Genomic DNA, 14,788 nt, shown 5'->3' with positions numbered 1-14,788 from the left:
CCACCCCTCAGGGCCAGCTCCTTCTATGTCCGGGGCTGCCTACCCCGGGACATAGTTGCTTTAGCTTAGAGGGGGCTCCGACAACTCCCACCAAGTTAAAGCAACCATTCAACTTCGAACTGGCGGGAGCAGTTAAAATGCTCCCACCCGCTGGTAGCGGAAGTTTTATCTCTTTCCCTGCCCACAGACATGTGGGCTAGGAAAGAGATGAAACAGATTTCTCCTGCACGGAGAGAGCTGCCATGCCAGCAGCTCCCTCCATGCAGCAGCAAAGCCGGCTCTTGCAGGAGGTGGGAAGCTGGCTGTTACTGCAGGGGCCTTGTGGCCATTTTCTGCTCATTTCTATGAGCAGAAAGTGGCAGAATAAAAATCAGTAACTGTTTATTGGGGAAATTTGATGAGTACGCAAGGCGATACTGCTTCAGTCCTACTTTGAGGACAGAGCTGACCAACTGCTTAAGGGGGGTGCTGGAGGTGTCATTGCAAGAAGAAGTAGCTGCTCTGAAGTAGAGGGGCTGTGAAGGAGCCTAAGCACGATGACAGAGGCAGGACTTGCACTGCTGGACTGTGAGTGAGGATCAAGGAGCTGAAATTGTCCCCAGTGTACGTGGGTGCACCAAAACCAGTAGCAGAAGGTGTCTGGGGAATTCGAACCAGCTCTGAAGGCAAGTGGCCGGCACCTAGAAGAATAGAGGCGCTGGAAGAAGCAGATCTCTGTCATGGTTGAAATACTAGAGCAATCCTACAAGTGTTGTGAAGAGACTGCATCAGTGAAAGGACATCACCACTGTGGCCCTGGGTGAACACCTAGCTTGTTTCAGAGGGAGGGTGGGCATTGGCTTGTAGAAAACTTAAAGCCACAAAGCCCCCAGCATCACAAACACGGCGACTCCGCTGCTGACACCTCTTCACTGTGGTACTGCTCCTGCTGCTGACCTAAATAGTTTATCAAATGAGAAACAGACACTTGTTACACCTTTTGACCTTTGGTAAAAAGTGGGTCTATTAGAGTATCCTCAAAAAACTCAATTTATTTTTCACACTTTTCTATTTCACTTCTCTGGACACTGCACCCAAGACCAGAGGTGCCTCGGGTTGAGGCTGGCAAAATCACTACTTTGGAGTATCCAATGATAACTGCCTAAAACATCAATGCGGGGCGGATGAAACAGATATACCGCACTACCACATAAGCATTGAGTTTTTTGAGGATACTCTAATAGACCCACTTTTTACCAAAGGTCAAAAGGTGTAACAAGTGTCTGTTTCTCATTTGATAAACTATAAGCTTACCCCGGGGAATGAAACAGACGTTCCAATCCCTTATCCCTCCTTTCTGATTGGTCGCTGACCTAAATAGCCAGCGCCAGTGCTCTCAGTGTAAGAGCACAAGACATTGGTTGAGCCGGAGCAGAAACAGCATCATCTCATCCCTGTGGGACTTGCCAGATACACACCACTGGTGTGGCATGCCCCTACTAACAGCAGCACAAGTCAGGACTCACTAAAAACTACAAAAAGATTGGTGGACAGAAAGGTAGCATAACATTGAAACCAGATGAGTCGGGAGGCTGTTATCTACTCGTACTGGGGGGACAGTGATCTACTTGGACTTTTGATTAACTTTGAGTGAATTGAGTTACAGGAGCTCCTCAAAGTGCCACAGAGGTTCCCCTTTGAGGGCAAAGGGCCAATGCAGGTATGTGCCATAGACTATTTTTGGGCAAATCCAAGGGTACTGCTACCATTAGTACATTAAGAAATTACCTCTGTTGATTACGCTGAGTATTTCTAGTTGTATAACTAGTAATACAAGTATTTTATATTTTATAAACAAGATCCAAGCTGTGTAGTGATTATTGGCCGCTCTTTAATGCTTGTTGAGCTACTATCCCCACACAATCTCTCTGAGGAAGCCATGGGCTGCTCAGATTCACTACCCTGAGAGTCAGGTGCTAAAGGCGTTCTTTAGGAACTGTTTTGGGTCTATTCATAAGGTTAAGCTACAGGACACCAGTAGTAGACAGATCTGACTCACAAATGGAGCTCAGTAACTGTGAGTGCCAGAAAAACTACAGAAACGATTGTATGACGCTACAACGCATACTAATACCACTCCGGCCATCACAACGAGGGTTTTGCTCCGCTAGTACGCTTACAACGACCTACCATTACAACGCTTTCTTTTACCATGCATAAGCCTTTACCACGCATGCCATTACAACACAAAGGCATGCAAGTGAAGGCACAAACTTGGCAAAAGTGTGTAAGGATGTAACACTACCCTGCCCTACCCTAAACCCTAAATCACTACCCCTACATACCTCTCACCACGGCCCCAGCACCTCCCTAAACTGTAAATCACTACCCCTACATGACCCTCCCGAGCCCCAATCCTTTCCTTACACTAAACCTTAGAACACTACCCCTGCACGACCCCACCCCGACCCAGTTCTCTCCCTATCTAAACCCTATAACACTACCCCTGTACAACCCCCTGACCTTTTGAGGAGCATGTGCAGTTTACCAAAACAGGTAAAGGAGACCTGACTAATTTACACTAATTTAAATACTTATTTCTGAGTAGATCGATCAATCAGTCACTGGAGCAGAGTTCTCCGAAAAGAAAAGACGAGAGAGGGAGAGACCAGAGAGCTCTAGCCGGAGGTTCGAGGATAGCTTTGCGGAGAGCGCGGTACTACTTTATGTACAACTAAATAGCTTTTGTGAATTGACCCCCATTTTCCCCTGAGCCGTTATGTTTTTGAATGCCGTGTTGCCCCAAAGCTTGGGCTATGTCCATGTTGGAACCAGGGAACGTAAACATAATTTAAATATCCTTTTCATTCTTCCGGACCGTTTTAGTATGAAAACTTATGCCATTATGAGTTACACTTCTGTAATATCTGCACATGCACAAAAAAATCTGTTTGTAAATATTTTGCATGTGTGTCTTCTTTGACATGCTTAATAGAAGCAGATATTTTGCCATAAAACTCCAAAATGGATGAACAGATATTTACCAAACCAAGAAAAGGCACTGAATGACTGAAAGCCATTAAAACTACAGGACCATCTGTTGAGCACTACCGCAGTTACATAAGTGCAAACATTTCCTATGTGAAATCCCATTATATCGACATTTGACAAACAACTGTGGGACCCTCCTTTTAACCTGTGCACTGTTTATCCCATCAGCACCAAAGATGTCAGTGCTTTAGATATCCTCAATATATTTCTTCTCGTCAAGGTAGGTGCAAATTGGTGCAGTGATTTCAAAATTATTAAGAATGCAAAAAGCTTATGGAGTGAGGCTTTATCCTTAAACTTTAAACTCAACCATTAATAAAGTGTGTTCTCAAAAATTCTGGTAGGGCTTTCATATGAGAACTGTAATGGTGTGGATGGAGTTGTACTGGACCCTGTCGTGGGCTGTACCACCTCTCTTGAGATGGGCCATGGCTGCTCCTCCATCTCTACTCAGAGAGCACTTGGAGCAGTGTTTACTAGGGATCCTTAGTGTGCTCACTTTTGAAGTATGTCCTCCGAGTTTTTCTATTTGTATCTCTTCCCTATGTGACTTTACAACTTGTAAATTTGCCATTTTTTTTCCTGTTTGTATCTTTTATGTAACTCATGTAATCCTAAATCCTTATGTATCGCAACTGGTTCTTTTGTAAAGCGCTCTGACACCTTCGGGTAATGTTCGCGCTATAGAAAATCGCAGTAAATGAAATAAATAAAATAAAAATGCTGATACTGATAATTGCTTAATAATGGTTTGTTTAGCTTCTTTACTTTATTGTTGTGTAGCAGAACGATTCACATTGCACTGTGTTATGTTGTTTATCGCAGCACTGAATTATTTTATTTTATACGGATTTGTTTTAATACGTTCTGGTATGTGCTGCTCTGTTTTGTATTACTTTGTAGTGCACTGTTTTGTGTTCCATTGCATTGTTGTCTGCTACTTTCAATTATGGTGTGTTGTCTTATTTTGTGTCTTATGTTATGTTATGTTATGTTATATTGGTATTAATAGCGCGCACAACTACTCAGGAGTATCCTGTTGTATGGTATTGGTATGAATTCTTTGGCGTTCTGTTGAATTGTATTGCTCTGTAATGTATTCTATTGTTTAGGACTGTATTGCTCGGTATAGTTCTCTATTGTATTGCTTTGTATTTTTCTCCATTGCTTTAATACATTTCCATGAGGGTCTGTGACCTACAGTCTCTCCAGGAGACGTCCTGTGCCCTGCAGATGTTTATTGTGGCTCTACATAGATCACAACGAACAACAAGCATTTGCAATGCAATAGGTCTCGCATTATGAAAGTTTGAGCTATTGGTCTTGTAAATGACAATATTTTTATTTATGTGTTGGTTTTGAAAATAGCTAAATTAATAGCTTTGTCATTTACAATGCCTAGTTATAACTTTCACAAATGTGCCACTTATAGCATTTGTAATGCAACATGTTTTGTATTTACGTGACTTAGATGTATTGATATTACAAATAACGATGGCTTTTAATTTTTTTAAATAATTAATACTTAAATAAAAGTGATTGTAATGTATAATGGCAATAGCTTAAACTTTTGTAAATAACTTTTGTGAAGATTATGTTTAGTGTATTTTATTGTGATGAAAATCCAAGAACAGAAGTGAAATATTAACATCTTTTTGTGACATTTGTAATAAAGCTTGAAACATTGAGAGAACATGTTTGATCCCGTTGTTGTTGATTTGTTGCACAGATTGATGCTGTGATCTGAATGATGTTGTGGTGGTGACGAGTGATGCTGTGGGGTTCAGTGATGCTGTGGTAGCGCATAGTGATGTTGTGGTGCCCCTGAGTGATGCTGTGGTGCCCCTGAGTGATGCTGTGGTGGCCCTGAGTGATGCTGTGGAAGCAGTGAGTGATGCTGTTGAGGTTGTGAGTGATGCCGTGGAGGCCGTGAGTGATACTGTGGAGGCCGTGAGTGATGCTGTGGTGGTGCTGAGTGGTGCTGTGGTGGTGCTGAGTGGGGCTGTGGTGGTGCTGAGTGATGCTGTGGTGGTGCTGAGTGGTGCTGTGGTGGTGCTCTGGTGGTGCTGAGTGATGCTGTGGTGGTGCTGAGTGGTGCTGTTGTGATGCGGAGTGATAATGTGGTAGTGTAAAGTGATAATGTGGTGGTGCTGAGTGGTGCTGTTGTGGTACTGAGTGGTGCTGTGGTGGTGCTGAATGATGCTGTGGTGGCGCTGAGTGGTGCTGTGGTGGTGCTGAGTGATAATGTGGTGGTGCTGAGTGATAATGTGGTGGTACTGAGTGGTGCTGTGGTGGTGCTGTGGTGGTGCTGAGTGATAATGTGGTGGTGCTGAGTGATAATGTGGTGGTGCTGAGTGGTGCTGTGGTGGTGCTGAGTGATGTGGTGGTGCTGAGTGATGCAGTGGTGGTGCTGAGTGATGCAGTGGTGGTGCTGAGTGACGCTGTGGTGGTGCTGAATGATGCTGTGGTGGTGCTGAGTGGTGCTGTGGTGGTGCTGTGGAGGTGCTGAGTGATGCTGTGGTGGTGCTGAGTGGTGCTGTGGTGGTGCTGAGTGATAATGTGGTGGTGCTGAGTGATGCTGGTGCGGTGCTGAGTGATGCTGGGGTGGTGCTGAGTGATGCTATATGCTAGGCTTTGTTATGTTATGCTATGCTTTGTTATGTTATGCTATGCTTTGTTTTGTTATGCTATGTTTTGTTATACTATGCTATTTTCTTGTGTTTTGTTATGCTATGCTATGCTTTGTTGTGTTTTGCTATGCTATGTTTTGTTATGCTATGCTATGTTTTGTTGTGTTTTGTTATGCTATGTTTTGTTTTGCTATCCTATGCTTTGTTTTGTTATGCTATGCTATGCTGTGTTTTAGTATGCTATTCTATGTTTTGTTATGCCATGCTGGTGAGGGTGTGTGAGGGTGAGTGAGGGTGAGTGAGTGTGAGTGAGGGTGGGTGAGGGTAAGTGGGTGAGGGTCGGTGACTGAGGGTGTGTGGGGTAAGAGGGTTGTGAGGGTGAGAGGGTTGTGAGGCTGAGTGGGTGTGAGGGTGAGGGTGTGAGGGTGAGGGTGTGAGGGTGAGGGTGGGTGAGTGAGGGTGAGTGAGGGTGAAAGGGTTGTGAGGGTAAGAGGGTTGTGAGGATGAGGGGGGTGAGGGTGTGAGGGTGGGTGTGTGAGGGGTAGTGAGGGTGTGTGAGGGTAAGAGGGTTGTGAGGGTGAGGGGGTGTGAGGGTGAGGGTGTGTGAGGATGAGGGGGTGTGAGGGTGAGGGGGGTGAGGGGGTGTGAGGGTGTGTGTGGGGGTGAGGGGGTGTGAGCGTGACGGGGTGTGAGGTGAGGGTGTGTGAGTGTGAGTGTGAGACTCGCATAAATGCGAGACCTTTTGCATATCTTTACTGGTGCAAAACGCATTGGTACCAGCATGATGCACAGAAGATGGACGGGGTTGGTTGTGATTGGTGTGCAGGGGAGCGAGAGGGGGCTTCGAGACAACATGTTCTTTCCACCAATTCGGTCTATTTAAAAAGCCACCCCTTTAAATAGAAGCAACCGAAATAAAAAATAAAATCTCCACGTCGCACATGTATTATAGCTACAGCGTGACTCATGGCATTAGTAAAGCTGTTGCCAAGGGAGTGAGGCTACTAGCAGCCAACAAGCATGTGTTTTTCACTTTATGACTAAGAACAGAAATTCAGGAGAAAAAGTAATCACGTTTACAACTATAACAGGATAACGAAACAGGCTGATTAAGACTGAAAGCATTTCCGAGGGCGGGACAGGGCTGCGGGCGGCAGGCGCCATTGTTGTGTGCACATGTCATGTTGATTTAAAATTTAAACTAGTCCTTTCTTTTACATATTTCATAATACTATCATTTTTGTAGAAATGTGCTAAAATGTCAAAAAAACACCAAACATTAGTGACACACAAACTGGTGCATAACTTAATTGCATAATATGGCCTTCCATGGCGAATAATTTAGTGAATATTGCCACATACCTCGAGCCCTTTACTGCTGCAGGATTATAGTTTGCACACCATGTTACAAAAGCATTGGGGATGACCATGTGGGCACCTAATACCATATTGTTTTCATGTGAAAAGCTAACACTACCTGAAATTGAGAACAGGCCGTTTATGAGGAAAGATGTAGCACCTGAGCCAGCGTGGAAAAGTAAAAGAACTCAACTGCACCTAAACGTGCACAACTCAATTGAACCAGCGGCAGGACACGAGGGGTCGCCAGCCACGCAGGACCAGTGGCAGTGCAATAAGCATTCACGATCTCGAAACGATAAATAAAAGAAAACCGCCTGTGTCATTTTGTATGCACAAGCGTACATTTTCACACATGTGAACTTGAATAGTAGGACTGCCAGCAGTACCATGACACGTTCATGCCATTACCTCAATTTTTTTGTTGAAGCAATAAAAGTATCTCCCTAAAAGTAAACAGTGGAAGGACACGAAATGAGTCTATACTCCAGGGAGAGACAAACAAGTTGTACAAGGCAAGCCATTGAAACAAGTATTTTGTTTACTCACCATTGTCACTATTACCTTTACTACCTCATGTAATTTTGGTTGCTCACAATTGTCACTATTACCTTATGTAAGTAACGTATGTTTTTGCAACCTGTTCTTTTGTAATGTTTCTCATTATATTTCATTTCTGTTCCTAATGTGAAGCGCTCTGACGCCTTTGGGTAAAGTCCGCGCTGTATAAAAATGCATAAATACATGAATAAATAAATACCGCCTTTGGGTAAAGTCAGCGCTATATAAAAATGCATAAATACATAAATAAATTAATACCGCCTTCGGGTAAAGTCCGCGCTAATAAAAATGCATAAATAACTAAATAAATAAGTACCGCAAATCACCGCCGTCACTCTGCCGGCCTGCGACCAGGAAGTCAGGCAGGCCGGCGCGACAACCGGAAGAGCCGCGATTGGAGCCGTGTTTGGAGGGGAGCACCGGAGCAGGCAGGAGCCTACCCTGCGCCCCGGTGCCGAAGGAGGGAAGAAGAGTCCTGCTGCCGGGCCCTGCAGCTGAGGAGAGCCGCCGCACGAAGGAAGCCGGTGAGTGGGTTGCTGAGCGGGGCGAGGGGGGAGCATGTGTGCGCGCGCGCGAGTGGCGGGCTGTGTGTGTGTGTGTGTGTGCGTGCGTGCGTGCGTGTGTGTATGTGTCTTGGAGTGCGTGTGTGTGACTGTGGGGGAGGGGGGTGTGTGTGTGAGCGAGTGTCTGTGTGCCGTGTGCCTGTATGTGTGTGCATGCGCTCGCCTGTGTGTGCGTGCATGCAGAGGGGTGGGGGCTGCCTATATGTAAAGCGCTCTGATACCTGATTCGGTTCGGGTCTAGTTCGCGCTATATAAAAGTCTGAAGAAAAAAAAAAAAAATGGCTGTGAGTTACTCTGCGCATGCGCGGGTCAGACGCGCGCGCGCTCCCGCGGTGAAAACTGCAAGGGAAACGCTCGTGCCAGATTGGTGTCTACATTCCCAAAAAGCGGTAACAATAGTTGTCGAGACAGACACTCTCAATGCTCACACATTGAGAGTACGTCTGCTCGACCTAAAAATGTGAAAAGAAAGCACTGCATCTCCTTAGCAGGTGTAACGAGTCAGAGTAAAGCCTCTGCCGGTCACCAACAATAACCTGACCGCATGACAGGGACGCCTCGTGCGATAAACATAAAGGCATAATGACAGTGTGTCAGGCAGACCTGCAGGCTAGCAGCAAGGGCACCACATCACGTGGCCTTGTAATTTATGTTTATCCACTTGAACAAGTGGGGGGAGTTGCTGAATAGAAAACTGCAATCAACTGTGTGGCTTTGGCGTTTGGTTATTATACTCCGCTTTCCAATCATTTTTAATGGGCAAGGTGTGACCTCAAGTTTTCTGGTAACATTTCTGTTGGCCAGCGTGGAAATGCCAGGTACCTAGCACACTGGAGTTTGCCACAATGGCAGAGTAGTGTCTGTTTCAAAGTTTCCGGCATTACTTTGGGGAGAATTGCTTGGAGAGAGGAGAAAATCTTTAGAGGAAATAGTGCCAACGTCCATGATGGACATTAAAATTATGGAAGCTCTAACAAAAGTCACCAGGAAGTAGCATGAATAACAGCCACAACCCACTTTAAATGCAGGCACCCTCTAGCCAAAAGGGCTTGATCTTCCTGCTGTAAAACAGACGGATAGTCTTCATCAGTCGTGCCGGGGATAGTGGAAGGTGTTGGAGAGCACAATTAGCAGTACCCACCTGCCTGATGTTATGTCAGGTGGGCCACAGAGGAGGTGGTAGAATGACTTTTGATATATTGTATCTTTTATGGTATTTTTATATGCCGAATAAAGATTGTATTATTATTATTATTATTATTATTATTATTATTATTATTATTATTATTATTGTTATGACTAGCACACTGTACCTGGCAACGGGAGCAGTGGGTGCGATGGCCGCGTTGACGAAAAGGCTGGAAACCCTGCAGAAGAGGTTATCTGTATAGGATGCTATTACCAGAGCTGTGAAAGAATGCAAAATGATGGTACGATGGGCTGGGAGGGGCAGGCAAGTCAAAGGAGTGCACTGTGGCTCTGCTTTCTTTGAAGCTGAAAAGACTAGAGGTACGCAGAGTGTAGAGATGAAGTAGGTTTAATGGTATATTCAACCCCACAGGCATCAGGGACCAACTCCTTCAGCAACCAAGTGACCTGGTACATACTTTATCTTGAAATTGTATTCTTGCAGTCTGTAAGACCATTTCGCTATCCTAGGTGTGGCTTTTGAAGCACCTTTGGTTGTAAAAATATCAATTAGGGGTCTGTGATCAGTCCATAACTCAAATGCTGTACCCCAAATAAACGTCTTAAAGTGATCTACCCCCCACCAACACGCTAAAGCTTCTTTTTCAATCACTGAATAAGATGGTTCAGCTCCCTTAAGGGTGCGAGAAACAAAAGCGATGATTCTCTCAATACCTTCATTATCTCTTTGCATAAGAACAGCACCTAAACCATATGCACTTGAATCAACCACAATAATTGAAGTATGACAAGGATCATACGGCTTCAAAGCGACTGCCCTGGTAATATCTTTTTTGATGTTATCAAAAGCTAGTTGACATAATGTAGACCAATTAAATGATACACCCTTCTTCATCAGCAATCTCAACTCATGTACCTTGTCAGCAAAATTAGGAACAAACTTGGAATAATATTCCGCAAGTCCCAAAAAGGACCGTAGCTGATCTTTATTAATTGGATGCGGAGCTTTTTCTATGGCATCCAACAACTTCAATTTTGGCTTAACCCCTTCATTAGATATAGTGTGGCCAAGATAGTCGATTTGTTTTACCCCAAACTTACATTTTTCACCACACACTGTTAACCCAGCATCCTGAAGTTTACTAAGAACACTATGCAAATTCTTATCATGAGAACATGAATCATTACCCCAAATCAAAACGTCATCTTGAAAAATTCTTACATGTTTCTAATTTTTCAAGATGTTGCACATAACCCTTTGGAACACTGAAGATGCAGAAGCCAAACCAAACGGCATCCTCAGATACTGGAAGGCACCTTCGGGAGTGATGAAGGATGTTAAATGTTTGGATTCCTCGTGTAATTTGATTTGATGATATGCATTGGACAAATCGATAGAAGAAAAATACATAGCATCCTTTATACTAGATATCATTTCATTGATGTGCGGAAGAGGATAACGGTCAACCCAAATATTGTTGTTCAAATCTCTCAGGTCCACACACATCCTAATTTTTCCATTGGGTTTTCGAGCCAAAACTATAGGACTAAGCCAATCAGAGGCTTCGATAGGCTCGATTACTATGGCCTCACACAATCTATTTAATTCCTCCTTTAATGGGCCTCGCAAAGCAAATGGCACGTTCCTCACTTTATGAACAACAGGATTGTTGTCTGACTTAAGGATGATTTTGTGTTCAAACTTAACTAAACATCCAAGATCTTTGCTGAACAGTTTTGGAAATAAAGTTTCCCATTTTGAGAAATGCCTGTCCTCAGTTAACAGGACTTGATCAACATAATCTTGGGATAGTAGCACTTGGTCAGGATGGTTGGGGTCTAATATCAAACCCATTTTCTTTGCATCCTTCCACCCCAATAAGGCACGTCCTTGCTCAACTACATATACAGGACTTAAACAGGATCTTCCCTTGAATGTTAACCGAGCATCATAATACCCCAACATAGGTAGCTTAACACCACAATACCCTTTAGGAGACGCATTCGAGTAAATCAAAGCTGGCTTACTCCCATTTTCCCACATGTATTTATCTATGATGGTATATGGCGAACATGAATCTGCCCACAGTGCCATGTCATCATTATTTATCCTCACAATACACTTGGGAGGTTGATAGTCATCTGAAATTTCACAAACAGAATCATCTTGTATAACCATCACTTCAATTTCACTTTTACTATTTACATTATCATCATCTTCACTATCATCTTGTGGTTCAATAAAATTAACTGAACGTTTCCAATTACTATTATCGCCAGTGCGGCACCACTTAGCAAAATGACCTATTTTCTTGCATTTGCTACAAGTAACTTTAACAGCAGGACATTTGTTGAAGTCAGCAGTATGTTTTTGACTGCCACATCTGAAACAAACGCGCCTGCTAAAATTACCCTTATTTTTCGAGAAATTAACTTTTGTATCTTTGTTATCAGATCTAAAATCATTTTTTATTTTGTTATTGCTTATAACACTAACACTGCTGGATTCATCAATATCTTTCTGTTGTGAGGAACTATGGGGCATATTATCAAGGGGGTTTATCTCCGCTTTTTTGGCTTTAAAAGCCAAGAAAGCGGAGATAAAATTATCTCCCTATTACCTAGCTGTCGCTAACACCAGTTAGCGACAGCTAGTAGGAGATAGCGACCATCTTGGGCCCCACTTTGCATGTCAGTGATATTTATCACTAATGACATGCAAAGTGGGCGTGCCAAGATGTTAGCGACTGGAAACAGTCGCTAACATCGCTATCTCCTATTACCAACTTTTGGAGATATTCGCGCTAAGCGCGAATATCTCCAAAAACTAACACCTGCCCTGAACAGTTCTTAGCCATGTTATCCAATGGGAGGTGGATAACATGGCTAAGAGCATTAGCTCGGTAATGCATGAATATCGCTGACTTTTCAGCGATATTCATGCATTGCGGCCGTTTTTTATCGCATTTGCGATAAACCTTGATAATAGCAAGGTTTATCTGCGATAATTTCTGACGATGCTTAGCGTTAAAAAATTCGTTGCTAAGCATCGTTAGTGATAAATATCGCTTAACGTTGGTAATATGCCCCAAAATTCTTTAACATAATGAGATGTGTTTTCCATTTTCCTAGCAGTATCTAAGGTTTTCTGCAACGAAGGATTTTTAAGTTCAAGTAAACGCTCCTGAATTTTTATGTTTCTAATTCTATTGATAAATTGATCTCGAATTATTTCTTCGTGTAAATCTTTGAACTTGCAGGTTATAGCTAAAGACCTCAAACAAGCTACATATTGTTGGACATTTTCTCCTTGTAATTGTGCCCTGGAGAAAAACTTATGTCTTTCCACCACTATGCTGGTTTTTTTTCCATAGTTTTCTTCCAATGCTTTTAAAGCCTCAGAATAAACATCTATGGATGCCTCGTTGGAACTAGTTTCACTGGTTTCGCTACCTTCATCCACAGTGTCAACAACAGTAGATACTACACGATTTGTTACAGGTAAGGTTTTTAGAACTTTTCTTCCTTCCACACCTAAATTGTGTTTAAGTAAGGCTAATTTCCTAGAGGGTAAAAACACATCTCCACCAATAGCTTCTAAGTAGGTTTCAAACGATTCAGACCAATCCTCCCAATTCATGGAAGGAGAACCAGGATTTTGAAGAAATTTGGGAGGAGCAGTGACAGAAGAGTTAACATCCATTATAGCTAAATTTAGTTAATCTCAATACATTCAAAGAAAATAATAAATGTATCCAGAATAGTGCACAAAATAAAAATAAAAAAAAAGACTGATGTCAGTTTGCTGATTGAGAAGAAACAGTTCAAATAACTCCAAAGTGTTAAATATAAATACAATGTCTCAATGTATTGTGTGGATTTTTTTTACCATTAAATTAGTTCACTTGCTGTAAAGATAACTATAGTATTGTTTGTTGTAACTCCGCTTTTGTGCACCAAAATGTCAAAGATAAGGTACCGCTTTTTGTAGTTCCAAAATAGCTGAAAACGATGTCTCCGTGGTTGTCGACATACACTATTTGTGTCTGGTTGCCATGGTAATCAAAGATGGCCGCCGTGCATCGGAGATGCGCTGCAGTGTGTTCTGCGTGATGATGCAAGATGATGCGGTGCGTGTGATGATGCGCGATGATTTAGATGGAAGCGACGGGTGAAACAGAATGCCGAGATGACCATGCAGCGCTCTTGAAAAACAACACGCGGTTGAAATTTGTAAGTAAACACAAGCGTTTACAACTTGCGAAATGTTGTTTTTATTCCTGACTCCACAGTCTCAGAGACACACGCCGACATCCAAATTCAATTACTAGCAATGAAAAGAGCGAATGAGAGAAAAAAACGCTCCACGTTCAAGGCGCAGTGCTCATTCATTCAGGAGTTGTAGACGATCGATATTCAGTTGAAGATAGTTAGTTAGATATTTAGTAGAGTGGTTAAAAGGAATATCAGGAGATATTTTAGATGATAGTTTTTCATTCAAACATTCAAAGGTACCTTGTAGTTATAGATGTCAGCCTGGGGGTTGAAAATTTTCAGTAAGTTGAGAAACGTTTCATCAATGATTCTTCATAAATTCATTATCTTCTCATGAGTTCATTGTAGATTCTTTAACACTCGATCCCATCCTCGTGGCCACTGAAAAGACTAGAGGTACGCAGAGTGTAGAGATGAAGTAGGTTTAATGGTATATTCAACCCCACAGGCATCAGGGACCAACTCCTTCAGCAACCAAGTAACATCTGTCTGCCACCTGGATTCTACATTCCAGAATCCAGTTAGCAAGCTATGAAATATTAGCATATAAAGGAACATGCATCATTAATAAAATATAACAGAAGCGCTCAACAGCAGAGTCTGCTTTTTCTCCCAAAAGGTGAGCCCCTTCAAAGGGTAAGCCCATAAGGAACCACTGTACATCACCAGAGAAACCAGTAGACCTTAACTAGGCATGGTGATGGATAGAGATCCGTGTGCCAATAGCTCGCCCAATGGGATCCATGGTATCCAGGCGACAACGGATTGGAAGTTATTTATTTTTAGATTACAACTTCTTTACTAAATTTGTTTCGCTGCTAAGTCATCATGTATTAGATGTTTTGTGCTCAATTGATTAGGTTGGAATTAAGGATGGGCTTCATCATAAACTTTGTCTTTTATTTACTGACCATTAGGCTCTGATGTATTTTACTAAATCCTTTTCTTGCCGCTAAACTATTGTGTACTGTATATTGAAATAGGCGAGTGTATGTTAGGGAACTACTTTGCATTGTTATTAAGCTGTCCGATACACAGTATAGCTTAGTGAATAGATAAATCATCGTTATTATGCCCATGATTCAGTACTGTATACTAAATGTTATATTTTGATATTTTATAATAAGTTTTATTATCGAATGTTTTTAGGATAGAAACAATGTAAGAAACTCTTATAAATTGGTAAGAATTCATGTATGACAATTCTATTACTTAAAGTTC

The sequence above is a fragment of the Lissotriton helveticus genome, chromosome 3_2 (assembly GCF_964261635.1).
Source record: "Lissotriton helveticus chromosome 3_2, aLisHel1.1, whole genome shotgun sequence".
NCBI lineage: Eukaryota > Metazoa > Chordata > Amphibia > Caudata > Salamandridae > Lissotriton > Lissotriton helveticus.
Note: the sequence above shows the minus strand (reverse complement) of the source record.